This window comes from Hyperolius riggenbachi, chromosome 8 (assembly GCF_040937935.1).
Source record: "Hyperolius riggenbachi isolate aHypRig1 chromosome 8, aHypRig1.pri, whole genome shotgun sequence".
NCBI lineage: Eukaryota > Metazoa > Chordata > Amphibia > Anura > Hyperoliidae > Hyperolius > Hyperolius riggenbachi.
In genome coordinates, this window is record NC_090653.1 from 31,092,437 (window position 1) to 31,116,584 (window position 24,148).

The 24,148-nt window shown below is 50.3% G+C and overlaps 1 protein-coding gene across 2 annotated transcripts in view; it reads right to left on the minus strand.

The window, feature by feature from the left end:
- GABBR1 (gamma-aminobutyric acid type B receptor subunit 1) overlaps positions 1–16,615 on the minus strand; it is a 353,506-nt gene extending 336,891 nt beyond the window's left edge. For both annotated transcript variants that reach the window (XM_068250152.1, XM_068250151.1), the window contains exon 1: positions 16,296–16,615. The gene's annotated coding sequence lies outside the window, so the exon portion shown is untranslated. The remainder of the gene's footprint in view (positions 1–16,295) is intronic.
- Between the last annotated feature and the right edge of the window lie 7,533 nt (positions 16,616–24,148).

Genomic DNA, 24,148 nt, shown 5'->3' on the forward strand with positions numbered 1-24,148 from the left:
GCCACCACTATACCAGCAGCAATAACAGCCACTCACTAGCAGCAGCCACTATGCCAGCAGCAATGACAGCCACTCACTAGCAGCAACCACTATGCCACCAGCAGTAACAGCCACTCACTAGCAGCCACCACTATAGCAGCAATAACAGCCACTCACTAGCAGCCACCACTATGCCAGCAGCAATAACAGCCACTCACTAGCAGCCACCACTATGCCAGCAGCAATAACAGCCACTCACTAGCAGCCACCACTATGCCACCAGCAATAACAGCCACTCACCAGCAGCCACCACTATGCCAGCAGCAATAACAGCTACTCACTAGCAGCCACCACTATGCCACCAGCAATGACAGCCACTCACCAGCAGCCACCACTATGCCACCAGCAATAACAGCCACTCACTAGCAGCCACCACTATGCCAGCAGCAATAACAGCCACTCACCAGCAGCCACCACTATGCCACCAGCAGTAAAAGGCACTCACTAGCAGCCACCACTATGCCAGCAGCAATGACAGCCACCCACTAGCAGCTGCCACTATGCCAGCAGCAATAACAGCCACTCACTAGCAGCAACCACTATGCCAGCAGCAATGACAGCAACCCACTAGCAGCCACCACTATGCCAGCAGCAATAACAGCCACTCACTAGCAGCAACCACTATGCCAGCAGCAATGACAGCAACCCACTAGCAGCCACCACTATGCCAGCAGCAATAACAGCCACTCACTAGCAGCCACCACTGTGCCAGCAGCAATAACAGCCACTCACTAGCAGCCACCACTATGCCAGCAGCAATAACAGCCACTCACTAGCAGCCACCACTATGCCAGCAGCAATAACAGCCACTCACTAGCAGCCACCACTATGCCAGCAGCAATGACAGCCACTCACTAGCAGCCACCACTATGCCAGCAGCAATAACAGCCACTCACTAGCAGCCACCACTATGCCACCAGCAATAACAGCCACTCACTAGCAGCCACCACTATGCCAGCAGCAATAACGGCCACTCACTAGCAGCCACCTCTATGCCAGCAGCAATAACAGCCACTCACTAGCAGCCACCACTATGCCACCAGCAGTAACAGCCACTCACTAGCAGCCACCACTATGCCAGCAGCAATAACAGCCACTCACTAGCAGCAGCCACTATGCCAGCAGCAATAACAGCCACTCACTAGCAGCCACCACTATGCCAGCAGCAATAACAGCCACTCACTAGCAGCCACCACTATGCCAGCAGCAATGACAGCCACTCACTAGCAGCCACCACTATGCCAGCAGCAATAACAGCCACTCACTAGCAGTCATCACTATGCCACCAGCAATAACAGCCACTCACTAGCAGCCACCACTATGCCAGCAGCAATAACAGGCACTCACTAGCAGCCACCACTATGCCAGCAGCAATAACAGCCACTCACTAGCAGTCACCACTATGCCACCAGCAATAACAGCCACTCACTAGCAGCAGCCACTATGCCAGCAGCAATGACAGCCACTCACCAGCAGCCACAACTATGCCAGCAGCAATGACAGCCACTCACTAGCAGCCACCACTATGCCACCAGCAATAACAGCCACTCACTAGCAGCCACCACTATGCCACCAGCAATAACAGCCACTCACTAGCAGCCACCACTATGGCAGCAGCAATAACAGCCACCCACTAGCAGCCACCACTATGCCACCAGCAATAACAGCCACTCACTAGCAGCCACCACTATGCCAGCAGCAATAACAGCCACTCACTAGCAGCCACCACTATAGCAGCAGCAATAACAGCCACTCACTAGCAGCCACCACTATGCCAGCAGCAATGACAGCCACTCACTAGCAGCCACCACTATGCCAGCAGCAATGACAGCCACTCACTAGCAGCAGCCACTATGCCACCAGCAATAACAGCCACTCACTAGCAGCCACCACTATGCCAGCAGCAATGACAGCTACCCACTAGCTGCCACCACTATGCCACCTGCAATAACAGCCACTCACTAGCAGCCACCACTATGCCAGCAGCAATAACAGCCACTCACTAGCAGCCACCACTATAGCAGCAGCAATAACAGCCACTCACTAGCAGCCACCACTATGCCAGCAGCAATGACAGCCACTCACTAGCAGCCACCACTATGCCAGCAGCAATGACAGCCACTCACTAGCAGCAGCCACTATGCCACCAGCAATAACAGCCACTCACTAGCAGCCACCACTATGCCAGCAGCAATAACAGACACTAGCAGCCGCCACTATGCCAGAAGCAATAACAGCCACTCACTAGCAGCCACCACTATGCCAGCAGCAATAACAGCCACTCACTAGCAGCCACCACTATGCCACCAGCAATAACAGCCACTCACTAGCAGCAGCCACTATGCCAGCAGCAATAACAGCCACTCACTAGCAGCCACCACTATGCCAGCAGCAGTAACAGCCACTCACTAGCAGCCACCACTATGCCAGCAGCAATAACGGCCACTCACTAGCAGCCACCACTATGCCACCAGCAATAACAGCCACTCACTAGCAGCAGCCACTATGCCACCAGCAATAACAGACACTAGCAGCCACCACTATGCTAGCAGCAATAGCAGCCACTCACTAGCAGCCACCACTATGCCACCAGCAATAACAGCCACTCACTAGCAGCCACCACTATGCCAGCAGCAATAACAGCCACTCACTAGCAGCCACCACTATGCCAGCAGCAATAACAGCCACTCACTAGCAGCCACCACTATGCCAGCAGCAATGACAGCCACTCACTAGCAGCCACCACTATGCCAGCAGCAATAACAGCCACTCACTAGCAGCCACCACTATGGCAGCAGCAATAACAGCCACTCACTAGCAGCAGCCACTATTCCACCAGCAAAAAAAGACACTAGCAGCCACCACTATGCTAGCAGCAATAACAGCCACTCACTAGCAGCCACCACTATGCCAGCAGCAGTAACAGCCACCCACTAGCAGCCACCTCTATGCCAGCAGCAATAACAGCCACTCACTAGCAGCCACCACTATACCAGCAGCAATAACAGCCACTCACCAGCAGCCACCACTATGCCAGCAGCAATGACAGCCACTCACTAGCAGCCACCACTATGCCACCAGCAATAACGGCCACTCACTAGCAGCCACCACTATGCCAGCAGCAATAACAGCCACTCACTAGCAGCCACCACTATGCCACCAGCAATAACAGCCACTCACCAGCAGCCACCACTATGCCAGCAGCAATAACAGCCACTCACTATCAGCCACCACTATGCCACCAGCAATAACAGCCACTCACCAGCAGCCACCACTATGCCAGCAGCAATAACAGCCACTCACTAGCAGCCACCACTATGCCAGCAGCAATAACAGCCACTCACTAGCAGCTGCCACTATGCCACCAGCAATAACAGCCCCTCACTAGCAGCCACCACTATGCCAGCAGCAATAACGGCCACTCACTAGCAGCCACCACTATGCCAGCAGCAATAACAGCCACTCACTAGCAGCTGCCACTATGCCACCAGCAATAACAGCCCCTCACTAGCAGCCACCACTATGCCAGCAGCAATAACAGCCACTCACTAGCAGCCACCACTATGCCAGCAGCAATAACAGCCACTCACTAGCAGCTGCCACTATGCCACCAGCAATAACAGCCCCTCACTAGCAGCCACCACTATGCCAGCAGCAATGACAGCCACTCACTAGCAGCAGCCACTATGCCAGCAGCAATAACAGCCACTCACTAGCAGCAGCCACTATGCCAACAGCAATAACAGCCACTCACTAGCAGCAACCACTATGCCAGCAGCAATAACAGCCACTCCCTAGCAGCCACCACTATGCCAGCAGCAATAACAGCCACTCACTAGCAGCCACCACTATGCCAGCAGCAATAACAGCCACTCACTAGCAGCCACCACTATGCCACCAGCAATAACGGGCACTAACTAACAGCCACCACTATGCCAGCAGCAATAACAGCAACTCACTAGCAGCAGCCACTATGCCAGCAGCAATAACAGCCACTCACTAGCAGCCGCCACTATGCCAGCAGCAATAACAGCCACTCACTAGCAGCCACCACTATGCCACCAGCAATAACAGCCACTCACTAGCAGCCACCACTATGCCAGCAGCAATGACAGCCACTCACTAGCAGCCACCACTATAGCAGCAGCAATAACAGCCACTCACTAGCAGCCACCACTATACCACCAGCAATAACAGCCACTCACTAGCAGCCACCACTATACCACCAGCAATAACATCCACTCACTAGCAGCCACCACTATGCCACGAGCAATAACAGCCACTCACTAGCAGCCACCACTATGCCAGCAGCAATAACAGCCACTCACTAGCAGCCACCACTATACCACCAGCAATAACAGCCACTTACTAGCAGCCACCACTATGCCACCAGCAATAACAGCCACTCACTAGCAGCCACCACTATGCCAGCAGCAATAACAGCCACTCACTAGCAGCCACCACTATGCCACCAGCAATAACAGCCACTCACTAGCAGCCACCACTATACCACCAGCAATAACAGCCACTCACTAGCAGCCACCACTATGCCACCAGCAATTACAGCCACTCACTAGCAGCCACCACTATGCCAGCAGCAATAACAGCCACTCACTAGCAGCCACCACTATGCCAGCAGCAATAACAGCTACTCGCCTGCAGCCACCACTATGCCAGCAGCAATAACAGCCACTCACTAGCAGCCACCACTATGCCAGCAGCAATAACAGCTACTCACTAGCAGCCACCACTATGCCACCAGCAATAACAGCCACTCACTAGCAGCCACCACTATGCCAGCAGCAATAACAGCCACTCACCAGCAGCCACCACTATGCCAGCAGCAATAACAGCCACTTACCAGCAGCCACCACTATGCCAGCAGCAATAACAGCCACTCACCAGCAGCCACCACTATGCCAGCAGCAATGACAGCCACTCACTATCAGCCACCACTATGCCAGCAGCAATAGTAGCCACTCACTAGCAGCCACCACTATGCCACCAGCAATAACAGCCACTCACTAGCAGCCACCACTATGGCAGCAGCAATAACAGCCACTCACTAGCAGCAGCCACTATGCCACCAGCAATAACAGCCACTCACTAGCAGCCACCACTATGCCAGCAGCAATAACAGCCACTCACTAGCAGCCGCCACTATGCCAGCAGCAATAACAGCCACCCACTAGCAGCCACCACTATGCCAGCAGCAATAACAGCCACTCACTAGCAGCCACCACTATGCCAGCAGCAATAACAGCCACTCACTAGCAGGCACCACTATGCCAGCAGCAATAACAGCCACTCACTAGCAGCCGCCACTATGCCAGAAGCAATAACAGCCACTCACTAGCAGCCACCACTATGCCAGCAGCAATCACAGCCACTCACTAGCAGCCACCACTATGCCACCAGCAATAACAGCCACTCACTAGCAGCCACCACTATGCCAGCAGCAATAACAGCCACTCACTAGCAGCCACCACTATGCCACCAGCAATAACAGCCACTCACTAGCAGCCACCACTATACCACCAGCAATAACAGCCACTCACTAGCAGCCACCACTATGCCACCAGCAATTACAGCCACTCACTAGCAGCCACCACTATGCCAGCAGCAATAACAGCCACTCACTAGCAGCCACCACTATGCCAGCAGCAATAACAGCTACTCGCCTGCAGCCACCACTATGCCAGCAGCAATAACAGCCACTCACTAGCAGCCACCACTATGCCAGCAGCAATAACAGCTACTCACTAGCAGCCACCACTATGCCACCAGCAATAACAGCCACTCACTAGCAGCCACCACTATGCCAGCAGCAATAACAGCCACTCACCAGCAGCCACCACTATGCCAGCAGCAATAACAGCCACTTACCAGCAGCCACCACTATGCCAGCAGCAATAACAGCCACTCACCAGCAGCCACCACTATGCCAGCAGCAATGACAGCCACTCACTATCAGCCACCACTATGCCAGCAGCAATAGTAGCCACTCACTAGCAGCCACCACTATGCCACCAGCAATAACAGCCACTCACTAGCAGCCACCACTATGGCAGCAGCAATAACAGCCACTCACTAGCAGCAGCCACTATGCCACCAGCAATAACAGCCACTCACTAGCAGCCACCACTATGCCAGCAGCAATAACAGCCACTCACTAGCAGCCGCCACTATGCCAGCAGCAATAACAGCCACCCACTAGCAGCCACCACTATGCCAGCAGCAATAACAGCCACTCACTAGCAGCCACCACTATGCCAGCAGCAATAACAGCCACTCACTAGCAGGCACCACTATGCCAGCAGCAATAACAGCCACTCACTAGCAGCCGCCACTATGCCAGAAGCAATAACAGCCACTCACTAGCAGCCACCACTATGCCAGCAGCAATCACAGCCACTCACTAGCAGCCACCACTATGCCACCAGCAATAACAGCCACTCACTAGCAGCCACCACTATGCCAGCAGCAATAACAGCCACTCACTAGCAGCCACCACTATGCCACCAGCAATAACAGCCACTCACCAGCAGCCACCACTATGCCAGCAGCAATAACAGCCACTCACTAGCAGCCACCACTATAGCAGCAATAACAGCCACTCACTAGCAGCCACCACTATGCCAGCAGCAATAACAGCCACTCACTAGCAGCCACCACTATGGCAGCAGCAATAACAGCCACTCACTAGCAGCCACCACTATGCCAGCAGCAATAACAGCCACTCACTAGCAGCCACCACTATGCCAGCAGCAATAATAGCCACTCACTAGCAGCCACCACTATGCCACCAGCAATAACAGCCACTCACTAGCAGCAACCACTATGCCAGCAGCAATGACAGCCACTCACTAGCAGTCACCACTATGCCACCAGCAATAACAGCCACTCACTAGCAGCCACCACTATGCCAGCAGCAATAACAGCCACTCACTAGTAGCAGCCACTATGCCACCAGCAATAACAGCCACTCACTAGCAGCCACCACTATGGCAGCAGCAATAACAGCCACTCACTAGCAGCCACCACTATGCCAGCAGCAATAACAGCCACTCACTAGCAGCAGCCACTATGCCATTGCCACCAGCAATACCAGCCACTCACTAGCAGCCACCACTATGCCAGCAGCAATAACAGCCACTGACTAGCAGCCACCACTATGGCAGCAGCAATAACAGCCACTCACTGGCAGCCACCACTATGCCAGCAGCAATAACAGCCACTCACTAGCAGCCATCACTATGCCAGCAGCAATAACAGCCACTCACTAGCAGCAACCACTATGCCACCAGCAATAACAGCCACTCACTAGCAGCCACCACTATGCCAGCAGCAATAACAGCCACTCACTAGCAGCAACCACTATGCCAGCAGCAATGACAGCCACTCACTAGCAGCCACCACTATGCCAGCAGCAATAACGGCCACTCACTAGCAGCCACCACTATGCCAGCAGCAATGACAGCCACCCACTAGCAGCCACCACTATGCCAGCAGCAAGAACAGCCACTCACTAGCAGCAGCCACTATGCCACCAGCAATAACAGCCACTCACTAGCAGCCACCACTATAGCAGCAGCAATAACAGCCACTCACTAGCAGCCACCACTTTGCCACCAGCAATAACATCCACTCACTAGCAGCCACCACTATGGCAGCAGCAATAACGGCCACTAACTAGCAGCCACCACTATGCCAGCAGCAATAACAGCCACTCACTAGCAGCCACCACTATGCCAGCAGCAATAACAGCCACTCACTAGCAGCCACCACTATGCCATCAGCAATAACAGGCACTCACTAGCAGCCACCACTATGCCAGCAGCAATAACAGCCACTCACTAGCAGCCACCACTTTGCCACCAGCAATAACATCCACTCACTAGCAGCCACCACTATGGCAGCAGCAATAACGGCCACTCACTAGCAGCCACCACTATGCCAGCAGCAATAACAGCCACTCACTAGCAGCAGCCACTATGCCAGCAGCAATGACAGCCACTCACTAGCAGCCACCACTATGCCAGCAGCAATAACAGCCCCTCACTAGCAGCCACCACTATGCCAGCTGCAATGACAGCCACTCACTAGCAGCAGCCACTATGCCAGCAGCAATAACAGCCACTCACTAGCAGGCACCACTATGCCACCAGCAATAACAGTCACTCACTAGCAGCCACCACTATGCCAGCAGCAATAACAGCCACTCACTAGCAGCAGCCACTATGCCAGCAGCAATAACAGCCACTCACTAGCAGCCACCACTATGCCAGCAGCAATAACAGCCACTCACTAGCAGGCACCACTATGCCAGCAGCAATAACAGCCACTCACTAGCAGCCACCACTATGCCAGCAGCAATAACAGGCACTCACTAGCAGCCGCCACTATGCCAGCAGCAATAACAGCCACTCACCAGCAGCCACCACTATGCCAGCAGCAATAACAGCCACTCACTAGCAGCCACCACTATAGCAGCAATAACAGCCACTCACTAGCAGCCACCAGGAGGCACTGCAGTGACATACAGTTGAATGCAGTAAATTATTCAGGAAATGTATTAATTTTTACGTTAACTATCCTGGTTTCAGCATCAGAAACACTTCCTATATCTATATATTGCTGACAGGGGCGTAGCAATAGCCATTGCAGCCATAGCACCTGCTATGGGGTCCTGGAGCAGAGGGGGCCCACGTGGTACGTTATGTATTCACCATTAACTTCCTGTGTGTCTCCACCCTCTGACTCTGTCTCAGGGCCCATGGACAATGTGCTGTGCTGATTGCATGAGAATGTAAATTGCCCAATTAGCTCATATCCATAGGGTAGGGGCAGGTGGCATTGTTTAAGAGTGCCTACACCTGAGGGCCCCCTAAAAGTTTTGCTATGGGGCCCCATGATCCCTAGCTTCGCCACTGTTGCTGTATATTGCTATGTAGCCCCGCCCTCCCAGTGATGCTTAGCCTAGGCCTTTTAGCCAGAATTGTCCTCCCAGGGCATTCTGGGAGACCTGGCATTGGCTTCGGAATTCTCAGAAACACTCCACAGAACTGCACCTGACAGGACTAAAGATGTCGCCACTTAAAGGGACACTGAGCAGTGGATTAAAATGAAATTGGTACTTAGCTTCCTCCAGCCCACCTTATGCCGCGAGGTCCCCCGGCGTCCTCCTGGCTCCTCTCCGGGTCCCGCCAGCAGCTCCTTTACCGGTGACTTTCGGGCAGAGTGTCGGCCCAACACTTCCTGGACTGGGACTCTCCGCGCCATCACGACTGTCACGCCGACCGCCATGATGACGCGCAGCGGCCGGCGTGACAGTCCTGCACATGCACGGTTTTCTGACTCTGAACGTCCCGGTCCAGGAAGTGTTGGGCCGACACTCCGCCCGGAAGTCACCGGTAAAGGAGCCAGGAGGACGCCGGAGGACCTCGCATCCTACGGTGGGCTGGAGGAAGCCCCAGGTAAGTACCAATTTCATTTAAATCCACTGCTTTGGGTTCCTTTAAATTTAAGAATGTAAATAAGAGTGAGGAAAGATCACTGACTAAATGATATATAAATGACTAAAATAAAAAAAAATAAGCAATTATATTTATTACATTATTGTCCTACAGTCCCTCTTTAAAGTGAACCTCCGGACTAAAAATCTACTCAGCAGCACTGAAAAGGCTTGGTGTTTCTTTAACAGTTTCACAGCATCAGAACTTTGTTTTTCTTACCAAAGCATAATTTTTAGCTGCATTTTTAGATAAGCTCCACCCATCAAAGAAAACTGCCCGGGCTTTTTTCCCCTGATGCTGTGCAAAGCATGATGGGATTTCAGATGTTGTTATTCACGTTGCCTAGCAACTGGGAGAGGTGCTCAGCACACAGGACAGTTGGAACTGTGTCTAATGCTCCCTGTCACCTCCTTTCAACCAAAAAGATGGCTGCCATCATGAAATCACACATTTGCCTGTTCTTTTAAAACAGTGTGGGTAAGAGATGATATTACCTATCTATTTTAATTAACATAACTAATGTAACTTAATGACAGTATGTTTGTTTAGGCTGGAGTTCCTCTTTAACTACTTCAGCCCTCAGTCGTTTTCACTTTATGCATCCGAGTAATGTTCACCTCCCATTCATTAGCCTATAACTTTATCACTACTTATCACAATTAACTGATCTATATCTTGTTTTTTTCCACCACCAATTAGGCTTTCTTTGGGTGGTACATTTTGCTAAGAGCTACCTACCATTTTAACAGTAAGCATAAGAAAAAGACGTAAAAAAATTATTATTTCTCAGTTTTTGGCCGTCGCTTTTTCTGCGGGGCAGAGGAATCAGTGATCGGGCACCATGGCCCGATTGATTGATTTCTGGGCTAACGATCCGCGGCCGGGAGCGCGCGTGCATGCGCAATCGGCCGCGGGAGCGCACATGGCCTCTTGGACGTAGCTTCTACATCCAGGAGGTAAAAGTAGTTAAGTTATGTTTTGCTTGAGGATCAAATACTTATTTCACTCTGTGACATATAAATCAATTTATAACTTTTATGTTATCTTTTTTTTCTGGATTTTTGGATGAAATTCTGTCTCTCTCCATTACAATGAAACTACCATAAAAATTGCCCGGTTCACCTTAATGTGTACCTAAGAAGAGGCCCCTTTAAAAATGTAGACATACCTGGGGCTTCCTCCAGCCCCCTCCAGCCTGATCGCTCCCTTGTCGTCCTGAGGCCGCTTCAGAATGTATATTGGCACCAGTGGTGCGGCCGCTGGGCCATCCCGCCAAAAACAAGGTTTCGGGATTACCGCGTTAGTACGCGGCAATTCCGGGACTGGCTCCAATCCAAACAGGAAGTGACGCTCGGTTGCGGCCACTTTCTGTTTGGGAAATAAGGAAGTGCGCGCCATACCTCCGCCATCCTTTTTAGAATCCCTGCACCATCATAGACTTATGTGACTTATGGCCCACCGCACATAGCTGCAGGTCGTCTCAGAGGTTGCGCAGTAATGTCGGTTTGTCCGCACGGTAGATTGGCGACTTCCGGCACACCGCATGCTGTATCAGAGCACCCAAAGGCTTTCATTAGCATAGCGGTGGAGTGCTGTAAAATGACCCACCGCATCGCACCTGTGTGAAAGGGCCGTCAGTCGCCTTCTCCTTCGCCCGCAGCTGGCCCTGCAAAATCCTCCAGTCAGGGCCAGTGGGCGCATGCGCAGTCCAGCCAGGTGTGCTCCCCCGCATCGCTCCGGTCGCCGAGAGCGTTTTTTTGCACCTGCGGGCCGCGCATGCACAGTTGGACATTCCGTGGCCAATTGCGGGCGAACAGAGACGCAGAAAAGGACGGCGTGGGAGTGATTAGGCCGGAGGGGGCTGGAGGAAGCCCCAGGTATATACATTATCTTTATAATCCCCCCATCTCACGTTCCCTGTAAGGCATTCTATAGAACATCTAGGCAAAGCACGAAATACAAAGAATGGCTGGATTTTGTAGATTGTACACAGTCACGGCTGTATCTATATATATAATAGACTTATGCTACGTACACACATGCGACAACGATCGTTCGTTGTCAACGACGAACGATCTTTTAATTGACGAAAGAACGACCGAAGTAAAGTTAGTTGTAAAAAGTGTGTAACGATCACATCGTTAGAACGAACGTTACACCACGTAAAAGCACTTAATGCGCCTGCGCATAAAATTGTAAAGTTCCTTGGAGAAAAAGAGAAATGCGCATGTCCAGCCTGGTACGAACGATCGTTTCCAACGATGTACCACTTTTGCTAACGATCGTCGGTGGTAAAAATCCGCCAAGACAGAACTTTGTTTTGTAGCGATTTGCCTCGTTCGTCGTTTGCCTTAATAGTCGTTGGTTCGTTTTTTGTAACGATCGTCGTTGGTAAAGATCGGGGAACGATCGTTACAAACGACTATAGTCGCATGTGTGTACGCACCTTAAGTGCCTCAACCTTGGAGCAAGAAGAAGAAGTACTTTGCATGAGAAAATGTATGCGTGCTCAATTACCAAGTTTAAGGCCTCTTTTCCACGGACTGTTGAGCTGTTTGCTCAGTAAGCAGTTACCAGGCAACAGTGAGCAGTTACCAGGCAGCAGCAAGCAGTTACCAGGCAGCAGCAAGCAGTTACCAGGCAGCAGCAAGCAGTTACCAGGCAGCAGCAAGCAGTTACCAGGCAGCAGCAAGCAGTTACCAGGCAGCAGCGAGCAGTTACCAGGCAGCAGCAAGCTGTTACCAGGCAGCAGCAAGCAGTTATCAGGCAGCAGCAAGCAGTTATCAGGCAGCAGCAAGCAGTTATCAGGCAGCAGCAAGCAGTTATCAGGCAGCAGCAAGCAGTTATCAGGCAGCAGCAAGCAGTTACCAGGCAGCAGCGAGCAGTTACCAGGCAGCAGCGAGCAGTTACCAGGCAGCAGCGAGCAGTTATCAGGCAGCAGCGAGCAGTTACCAGGCAGCAGTGAGCAGTTACCAGGCAGCAGCGAGCAGTTACCAGGCAGCAGCAAGCAGTTACCAGGCAGCAGCAAGCAGTTACCAGGCAGCAGTAAGCAGTTACCAGGCAGCAGTAAGCAGTTACCAGGCAGCAGCAAGCAGTTACCAGGCAGCAGCAAGCAGTTACCAGGCAGCAGCAAGCTGTTAACAGGCAGCAGCAAGCTGTTACCGGGCAGTAGTGAGCAGTTGTAAGAGTTTGAGAGGCATTTTACTGCCTATCAACTGTCCGTGGTAAAGAGGCCTACCCTAGCAAGTCTGGCTTTGCAAATCTGGCCTAATTGGCTATTCATGAGGCAATGCTAATGCAAATTTGCTTTTGCATGCCAAACTATGCAGGGTCAAAAAACCAATACCGCCAAGCGGTCGCCCTGCTACATGCCAGTGATGAGCGAAAATGCAAAAATTTGTTTCGACAAATTTTTACCGAATTTTCGCCTAATTTCGTTTTGACAAGCAAATTTTCCATCTAATTTTTTCGCGTTAATTTTCGCCTAATGCCAGTCATTTTCGCGTTACTTGCGTATTATTGCTGACATTTTCCGCATCAGGGCATTAGCGTCCGCATTCAGAAAAGTTTCTTGCGCATCATTGCGGACATTTTTCCGTATAAACTTCCGCATAGACTGAATTTCCATGCGGATTATTGTGGACATCTTTCCGCATAAGGGCATAAACATCCGCATACAATGAATTTTCGATGCTGATCGAAAACGCAAATATTTCTGAAGATTTTCGAGAAAATTCGCCAAAAACGAAAACGGGATTTTCTATGCGAAACTGCTACATGCTACATTAGCACTATCCAGGAGCGCCATAGGGAGGATTCCCAATGCCCCCTTTTTATACAACCGGGGGACCGCGGGTCCCAGGCTCTCTCACTGCCTGGGAACCACAGCGGCATCCCGGAGGGGGAGGCTAGGTGGTGCAGGCGACCCCCCCCAAGCGTGGCCAGTGCCGGGAGAGCCGTCTGCACCCACCTCCCAATATTAGAAACAGGCACTTACCTTAACGTCCATATATGCGCATTAACTTGGGGGCACCACATGAGAAAGGAGTGAAGCATGGGTCACCCCAAGCTTTAGAGCTCAGGGCTGGCTCACATACAACACTCCAGAGGGGGGGGAGGAGAGGCGCAGACTACTCACTCCAGGCTCACACCACCAGAGCAAGCCATCCACCACCTGCCTCCAAAGGATACAAACTGCAAAAAATGCTTTCCATGAGAAAATTAATGCGCATGTAGCAGAACGCAATGGACGTTAAGGTAAGTGCCTGTTTTTAATATTGGGAGGTGGGTGCGGACGGCTCTCCCTGGCCACACTTGGGGGGGGCGGCTGCACCACCCAGCCTCCGGGGTGCCACTGTGGTTCCCAGGCAGTGAGAGAGCCTGGGACCCTGCGGTCCCCCCGGTTGTATAAAAAGGGGGGCATTGGGAATCCTCCCCGTGGTGCTCCTGGATAGTGCTAATGTAGCATGAACTTATTCCCGCAGGGCGACCGCTTTGCAGTATTGGTTTTTTGACCCTGCATAGTTTGGCATGCGAAAGCAAATGCATATTTGCATGAGCATTGCCTCATTAATAGCCAATTAGGCCAGATTTGGAAAGCCAGACTTGCTAGGGTTTAACTTGGTGTTTGAGCACGCATACATTTTCTAATGGAAAGCCTAAAGGTGGGTACACACATCAGATAAAAGTCTTTGGAAAATGAAAGATCACAGACCAATGTTACCCCCTTCCATGTAGTATGAGAGCCATACCTACACAGTCTATTCTATTGAGCTGAACTCCCCATCAGATAAATTTTTTTGCAAGATGCTGCACACAAAGATGCTGTACACATGCAACAGATCAGTATCTGCAAAAGATCTGTTCCTGCAAAAAATCAGTTTCTGCAAAATGCATTCATAGTCTATGATATCTGCAGATCTCATGCTGGGCATACACGGTATGTTTTCTACCATGTAATCGAGCCGCTGATGGCTCGATTGATAATTTCCGACGTGTCCGATGCCCCGCCGGATCGATTCTGCGCTCGATACCGGCGGGCAGGACAAAAGAAGAAACGAGTGGAAAATAAGAAAGTGCTCGATTACACGGTAGAAAATGTACCATGTATGCCCAGCATAATACACACCTTGTTTGACCGACATTCATCTGCAGATCAGACAATCATCTGCAGATCCAAAGATCCATCCTGGTTGATCTGATCTGCAGATGATTGTCCGTTAAACAAGGTGTGTATGAGATCTGCAGATATAGACTATGAATGTATTTTGTAGGTACTGATCTTTTGCAGGAACAGATCTTTTGCAGATACTGATCTGTTGCATGTGTACAGCATCTGTGTGTGCAGCATCTTGCAAAGATTTCTGTCTGATGGGGAGTTCAGCTCAATAGAATAGACTGTGTAGAGTATGGCTCTCATACTACATGAAGGGTGGTAAGATTGGTCTGTGATCTTTGATTTTCCAAAGACTTTTATCTGATGTGTGTACCCACCTTTATTTTTCTTGCTTCAAGGTTGAGGCACGTACTCTATTAGATAGATAGAAGATGCGGCGTATGCTACGACGCGGGTCGGCTAGTAAGGTATAACTTGTGTGCCCATAGGGATTGTACGCAGTTTAGTACATACAGTCACTGCTCTAAATATGTGCACTGTATACAGTGTGTACGCATAGGGCCAGTATAGCAATACAGTCACTGTGCTGGGTGTGTAATGTTTAAAGTGTGTGTGTGTGTGTGTGTGTGTGTGTACACAGTATAGTATATACATACTCATGCACTAGGTGTGTAATGTATACAATATGTATATATAGTGGGTGTACTGAGGATAGTATATACATACACATGCACTGGGTGTGTAATGTATACAATATGTATATATAGTGGGTGTACACAGAATATTATATACATATACATGCCCTGGGTGAGTACCAGTGATGTATAGAACGTGTATATAGTGAGTGTACACGGATAGTATATACATACACTTGCACTGGGTGTGTAATGTATACAATATGTATGGGTGAACACAGTATAGAACATGTAGTTACATATACATTAAGGAGTGCGTGTATATATAGTGGGTATATGCAGTATAGTACATACATACATGCACTTGCACTGGGTGTGTAATGTATACAATGTGTATGCATTGTACATTGGGTGTACACAGGATAGTATGTATAGTGGGTGTGTATGCAGTGGGTGTTCTGGGCATGTAATGTATACAGTGTGACTATGTACAAGGCTATAGAGAGATAGTATAGTATGCAGAGAAGGAAATCTATGCTGTATACACCAAAACACAAATATTGGTATATAAAGAGGAGGAAGTGATGTATATTGATATTGTCACCTGCTCTCGGTGTGTGACATACACAGTGTGTGTATATACAGGATAACAGATACATAGTATATACAATGTATACAGAGAGAAGGATGTACGTTGATATATAGGCACCTGCACTGGGTGTGTAACATACACAGTGTGTATATACAGGATAACAGATACATAGTGTATACAATGTATACAGAGAGGAGGATGTATGATATACATACATAGTGTGTGTATATAGAGGATAACAGATATATAGTATATACAATGTATACAGAGAGGAGGGTGTATGCTGATATTGGCACCTGCTCTGGGTGTGTAACTACACAGTGTGTATATACAGGATAACAGATACACAGTATATAGAATGTATACAGAGAGGAGGATGTACATTGATATATAGGCACCTGATCTGGGTGTGGATGCTCCGGTGTCTCCCTGTTGGAGGATGCTGAGGATGTCTCTATGGATGCAGGTGATGCTGAGGATGTCTCTATGGATGCAGGTGATGCTGTCTCTCTCTGTGCAGGGGTGATGCTGCCTCTCCTCTCTCAGGGTACCAGCAGCAGCAGCAGCGCCTGTAGAGTCCCCCCCGGGGTGTGAGTGATGTCAGGGGGGTCCGGGTCACCTGTGCTGGGGGTCAGGCCTCCATGTAATCGCTCAGCACAGCAGCAGCAGCAGACAGGCGGTCTCAGGCTGTCTCATCCTCCCTCCTCCTCCTCCTCTCTGTCTGTCTCTCCCCTCCTCTCCCCTCCCCCTCCTGTCTCTCTACATCAGCCTCCAGTGACAGCGGAGCCGGACAGACAGAGGGACGGATGGAGGCGGCTGCCTGAGCGCTGCTGCGGGGACCGGACTCTACGGGGGGAGGGGGGAGCTCACTGCACGGAGGGAGAGGAGGCACAGGGGAATAGGCGGCACAGGGGGATAGGCACCTGCACAGGCGGAAGCGGTACAGGGGGAGAGCAGGCACTGACAGAGGCACAGGAGGAGAGGAGGCACTGACGGGGAGAGGAGGCACTGACAGGGGGAGAGGAGGCACTGACAGAGGCACAGGGGGAGAGGTGAGGCACTGACAGAGGCACGGGGGAAAGGAGGCACTGACAGAGGCATAGGGGGAGAGGAGGCACTGACAGAGGCACAGTGGGGGGGGGGCACTGACAGAGGCACAGGAGAAGAGGTGAGGCACTGACAGTTGCACAGGGGAGAGGAGGCATTGACAGAGGTACAGGGGGAGAGGAGGCACTGACAGAGGCACAGTGAGAGGAGGCACTGACAGAGGCACAGGGGAGGAGGCACTCACAGAGGCACAGGGGGAGGGGAAGCACTGACAGAGGCACACAGGAGGAGGGACTTACGGAGGCACTGACAGAGGCACAGGGGGAAAGGAGGCACAGGGAGAGGAGGCGGTGACAGAGGCACTGGAGGGAGTTACTGACAGAGCACAGGGGGAGAGGAGGCACGGGGGGGGGGGGGGGCAATGACAGAGCACAAGGGGAAAGGAGGCACAGGAGGAGGAGGCACTGACAGAGGCACTGGGGAGGGGGCACTGACAGAGCACAGGGGGAAAGGAGGCACTGAGGGGGGGCACTGACAGAGCACAGGGGGAGAGGAGGCACTGAGGGGGGGCACTGACAGAGCACAGGGGGGGAGGGGGCACTGACAGGGACACAGGGAGAGAGGAGGCACTTACAGAAGAGGCACAGGGCTGAATAGGGCCCAGAGGAGGATGAGGCACAGGGAGGAAGCCACTTATTATCATGCTGAGCTTCTGAAGCACTATCAGGCTGTACTGAGTCCATCCAGTGGATCCGTGGCAGAGAATCACTGTCCATATCTCTGTCCTAGACGTGAGCCACGTGTGAGGGGAGAGCCACATCCTAGGGCCTGGTAGATGTTCAGGGACATGGCTGCTAACTCCACTGAGCCCCTCTTCCACCTCACCTCTCCCAGAGTAAAATGTGCTATAATAAATTACATTTCTCCTATGTTGCTGTCACTTACAGTAGAAATCTGACAGGTTTTGGACTAGCCCATCTCCTCATGGGGGATTTTCAGGGTTGACAGGTCCTGGACTAGCCCATCTCCTCATGGGGGATTCTCAGGGTTTGTTTTATTTTCAAAAGCAGTTGCTCAATCCAACTGCCAGAATAGTGTGCAAACAGGTTAAGGGGGCGTCCTACATCTTTATATAGATCCTTTCCAGGGAGTGCTTTTGTAAAGAATAAATGAAATACTAGGCATCGCCCATGAAGAGATAGACTAGTCAGAAACATGTCAGTTCCATCATATTCCTGCTAACTACTGTAAGTGACAGCAACAAAGACGACAGAGTAATTTATAGCTCATTTTACTCTGGAAGAAACATACTTCTTATTTTTAAATTTTTTGTGATAGTGTACCTTTAAGGGAAGTCTGTGCCGAGAGGTATATGGAGGCTGCCAGTGCTTTCCTCTCATTCTAAAGAAGCCAATACCTTGCCTGTCAAGCCTGTTCTCAATAGGGGATCAACACACACAAGAAAAGTTTTGTCTGGGGTGGGCGGGGCTTAAAGTACACCTTGAGCTGCAAGATAGGGCTGGCCAGTGAGAAGCTAATAACTCCGAGATGATGTTAGTTTTACGCTAATTTATCCAGCTACGAAACGGACCAATCCAATTGCAGGAGCTGAGGTGACACAAAGCAGAAACGCTGAGAATTCTTCCTGTTCGGGGCATAGTGCTGACATCATCAACAAGATGGCGGCTCCCATGCTGCAAGAAGAAATGCGGCTCCGATGGAAGACGAAAGCAAACAGCAAAAATTAGCCATGGGGAAACGGCTTGTATTCAAGTGCACCTGTCACAGACGTGGGGACTTCAGGCTTTGTGGAGGATGAAATAAGTAATGCAAACAGTCAGACTGCCAGGGTCCTCACCCACCCAGGCTTCACACACCTGGTCCGCCGGTGCTCAGACACTCAGTGGTTCACCACTCCACCAATATGTTCACAATAACAAAGATTCGAGGTCGGCACTCCACAGGCGATATAAACTTGCGTTTATTGGAAACGTTGCAAACACGACATGTTTCGGGGTCACCCCCTTCCTCAAGTGTACATACAACCCTGACACACAGTCTTCTAATATACTCTAGCCACTAAAGTGCACCACACCCTTCAATCCAAGACACACCCCTTCTGGTCAGCAGACCAAGGTGATGTCAGACAAATTAACCCCGTAGGATCAGTCCATACAATTACTTACTGGGCACTACACATATAATGTCTACCCAGCTAAACACTTAAGGTAAACATGAGCGAAAAGCATACATAAGCCTAAGCAGTAGCACAGTACTTCCGGTAATGTTAGTCATGTAATAAACTCAATCAATTTGTACAGCGACTCACAAACCCAGGGATACGACATGTTCCCTTTCTCGACCGTGTTTCTCCCCTAGGTCATGATGATTGTCATCGTGTGGTGGGCGGTCGAGAAAGGGAACATGTCGTATCCCTGGGTTTGTGAGTCGCTGTACAAATTGATTGAGTGTTTAGCTGGGTAGACATTATATGTGTAGTGCCCAGTAAGTAATTGTATGGACTGATCCTACGGGGTTAATTTGTCTGACATCACCTTGGTCTGCTGACCAGAAGGGGTGTGTCTTGGATTGAAGGGTGTGGTGCACTTTAGTGGCTAGAGTATATTAGAAGACTGTGTGTCAGGGTTGTATGTACACTTGAGGAAGGGGGTGACCCCGAAACATGTCGTGTTTGCAACGTTTCCAATAAACGCAAGTTTATATCGCCTGTGGAGTGCCGACCTCGAATCTTTGTTATTGAGGATGAAATAAGTACACAATCCTTTTATTAGCTGCAGAGAAACCTGCGTGGGGAAAGCATCAGCCAATCCAGAGCAGGGCTGGATTTCAGGAAAGGCCACAGAGGCCCGGGCCTTGTGCAGTAGCTGGCTGAGGGGCGGCTGGGCATGGATGAGGGGTTGCTGGAAATGGAATACAAGGGTGGTAAATAAGGAGCAACAGATAGAAATAGGCCCAAGGGACCTGTATAGGACTGAAGGAGGCTGCTGTACATGAAGGTTAGACATGGAAAAGGGGGCTGCACAGGGAATAGGAGGGGGCTGCTGTACATGGAAGGGGGGCTGCAAAAAAGTTGGCCTGGGGGCATGAAAATTATAAATCTGACCTTGATCCACAGTTGTAGGTTATTGAAGTAATATGCAAATTTTGACTTTTCTGATATAGTCCACTTTGGCCCCGCCCCTTCCACCTCTGACACCTCCCCTTGTTGGTCTTTAGCAGGGATGGTCAGTGACATGCTAATAATTTCAGTTTGCATGCAAATTGTAAGCAGATTTGCACTGTGCCAATCAAATACACTTCCTGTTGAGTTTAAAGGATGACTATCATCTAAGTTTGTAAAAGTTAAAATCTGTGTCTATGAGTTGTGCGTTTCTCCCGGAGTAAAATGCACTATGAATTGCTTTTTTTCCTATGTTCTGTCACTTACAGTAGGCAGTAGAAATTTGACAGATTTGACAGTTTTTGAATTAGTCCATCTCCACGTGGGAGATTCACAGGGTTTCATTTAGTCTTTTCAACAGCACTCCCTGGAAAGGACCTTTACAATGGACCTTCCTGTGAACACTATTCTGGCAGTTGGAGTGTACCACTGCCATCCAGGGCAGGGGGTGCTTTTGAAAACAATAAAATAATAAGAATTTCCCATGAGGAGATGGATTAATCCAAAATCTGTCAGATCTGTCTCATTTCTACAGGTTTTATACACTGGTTGATACAACCAACAGATAGATCTCTCCCCTGATTTCAGCATGAAATCTTTGAAAATCTGTGCTTGCCTGCTGGGTCTCCCAGCTGCCCATTGCCCCTATGCAAAGTATGGGGCCTCCCTGCATAACTTTGATGCCCCCCCCAATAGTCACACCCCTTCCCTTGCCTCCCCCTGGTGACCCTCACAGCCAGGAGGCCCATCTCACAAGGTTCATAAAACAAGTGTGATCTTCACACCCATAACAAGTGTAGCCACACCCATAACAAGTGTAGCCACACCCATAACAAGTGTAGCCACACCCATAACAAGTGTAGCCACAAAACACCTGATCTGAAGGATGGGCCCCTTTATTGGGGGAAGGGGGGGGGTTAGTAGTTGGGGCCCCCCACAGCTCAGGGCCCCCCTGCGTTTGCAGGGCTGCTCCCTTCTAGTTGATGAAAGCCCTGGCAGGAGTTCCTAGCATGCTTGAAATATAAGACCTCCCCCGAATGTAAGCCCTAGCAGCAGCCCACATGACACCAGCAAGTCACGCTCAATACAAAGCCTGGATACAGGAGAGCAGCAGTATAATGTAAGTTCTACAGTCCTATACATGTGTGTCAGGCAATTTGTGTTTTTGTTGGAGCCAGACCTCCTGATGTGTCGTGATAAGCATCAGCAGCACTTCACCTCATCCCAGGACACACAGCTTATCCTATCATAGCTCTGAGGAGCCTGACAGAGTTCTCTGCCTGCAGGAAATAGACCCCTACCCACATGATTAGCAGAATCAATTTCTTGTAAAGGTGCCCATACACTAGAACGAATATGGGCAGATTCGACCAAGAGACAAATTTATCTCTAATCGAATTTGATTAGAGATTAATGTGTCTTTAATTGAATCTGCCCATAAACTACAGGCCGATTCCCGTACGATTTCAGCATGAAATCATCCGGGAATGGGCTGAGCCGCCGCTGTCCGCCCCCCGCTGCCCCCAAAATGCATAAATATATGTAGTGTAGTGCATTTATACATTACCTGTCCTAAAGCAGCTCGCCGGGTCGATCTGTCCATCTCGCCGGGTAAGCCGCATACACGCTAGCGGCGCATAGCGTCTGACGTCAGCCGCTATGCGCCTTTGTGACGTCAGAGCGCCGAAGGCGTGTATGCGGAACCCGGCGAGATAGACGTAAACCGCGTGGAGGCTGACACCAGACAGGAAATGTATAAATGCACTACACACTGCATACATTTATACATTGCAGCGGCGGGGGTTTCGTCGTCTCGTCCGCAAATCAGCCGCCGTACCGCCGCGCACCCAAACCGAAATTTTCCAGCATGCGAGATCGACAGTGCGGCCAATTTCTGTCCCGAAATTGGTCGCTTTGTCCGTCGGGCATGCACTTGGCAGCACCAATTTTCATCCAATTCGATTATAATAATCGAATTGGATGGTCGATTGGTTGGTTGGTCACCTAGTGTATGGCCCCCTTAAGTGAGAGCCAATATCTGCAAACCACAAGCTCTGTGCATGCTGCTTGTGTTGCAGCATGGCATACAGTATGTGCATTTTGTATAGGAAAACTACCAGTGTTTCCCCCAAAAATAAGACATCCTCTGAAAATAAGCCCTAGCACATCTTTTGGAGCAAAAATTAATATAAGACAGTGTATTTATTCTTGAAAGCGCTGGGTGAATCGCTTTACAAAGCGCGTTTTCTAACGCTTTGCCATTTCCCTCTACTTTGTATGGAAGCACAATCGCTCAGGAAATAGTGCAGGAGCCGCGTTTGCGATTGGAAAGAAAGCTCATCGCTCATGTGGGAACACTCACAGCAACATTGCAAAAGTGCTTTTAAACCAATTTTAAAAATCGCCAACGCTTAAAAAAAAAAAAGCGAAAATGCTTAGTGTGAACAAGCCCTAACTGCAGAGTGTTTTGCCATGCGGTGTTCGCACAAGGTCGCCCCTAGCTGTGTATTTGGCGTGATAACTGTCTTTAGCCCGGGTTTGTTTCAGCAGAGCGGCAGGAGCGCCGGTCGCCCCATGGTGGCGGTCCGAGGGCAGGAATACCAGCGACCCAGCGGGGATATCTGGAGATGGAGGCGTGCGGCGTGCTGTGTGCATAGAAAGGCAGCGTGTCACCTTGTCACCAGCTGTGACAGTCAGATCTCTCCCAGCATGCTCTGCTCGTACTCTCCGCGTGTCACCTCGCTCGGCGTCCGCAGATAAAGCTTCCCCGCAGTCTGACCTGCGGCGCCCAGCACTCCGGGAGAGCATTCACAGCTTCACACCCCGTCTGACAGCACAAGACTAATGTGCTCTAATTTCTTTCCCACGCTGCCTGCGCTGCTACTTCCTGCTTGCAGCAGACACAGGCTGGGCTGCGGAGCTGACACTCAACAATGCACATCCATAAGGAGTTTGATACAGAGATTCTGAGCCGCATCTCAGCCCTCAGTGTCAGCCCTGACTGTCATTATTATTATCCATTTATAGTCTGTTGTCTCTACTGACAGCCAAAAAAATAAAAATGAGATAATGAACTGTATGTGTAGTACGGATAATGAATAGAACATTAGTAGCAAAGAAAAGAGTCTCATATTTTTATTTTCAGTTATATTGCTTTTTTTTTTAATAACATAGCCTCATTCTGTCACAGTTGCACAGTTGCAGTTTTAAATGCACACTCAGGGCACCTTGTACACCTGTACAAGACTTAAAGTGAACCAGAGACGAAGCACCCTCATGTATTTTACCATATAGATCAGTGGGAACATTAGAGAAAACACCTACCCTGCTCTCTGTTTCATTCTGCACTGCACAGCTTGCTTCTAATCAGCCCTGATAAAACCCCCGACTGAGCATTCAGTCTGGCTTTGTTCAGGAATATTAAGGCCTCGTTCAGACTATACGCGCTGCCGTGCGCATTTTGGCAGCGCGTATAGTGTGCGACACGCAAGAACGGTAGAAGGGCATAGACAGCCCTTCTACCGTTCCCATCATATGCGCTGCGTGGCAGCGCGATTGCGCTATCGCGTGCTGCACGCATTTTTGGGAATCGCAGCGCAGATCCCATTCATTGTAATGAATGGGATCTGCAGCGCAGCGCATAGGAGCGCAGATGGCGTGCGATCGGACGCGTTGCGTTCCAATCGCACAGCCATCTGCGCTAATGATGTGAACGAGACCTTATAGCTCAGTCTGTGTTCTCTCATGTCTTTTCAAGTCCAAGCCTGCCCCCTGCTGGCTCTGCTCAGGAATCATGATAGCTGAGTCATTAATGGAAAGCCAGACTGAATGCTCAGTCAGGGATTTTATCAGGGCTGATAAGAAACAAGCTGTGCAGTGCAGAATGAAACAGAAAGCATGGTAGGTGTTTTCTCTAATGTTCCCACTGATCTATATGGTAAAATACATGAGGGTGCTTCGTCTCTGGTTCACTTTAAGTCTTGTACAGGTGTACCTACCATGCGATTTTCCCAATGGTTTTTC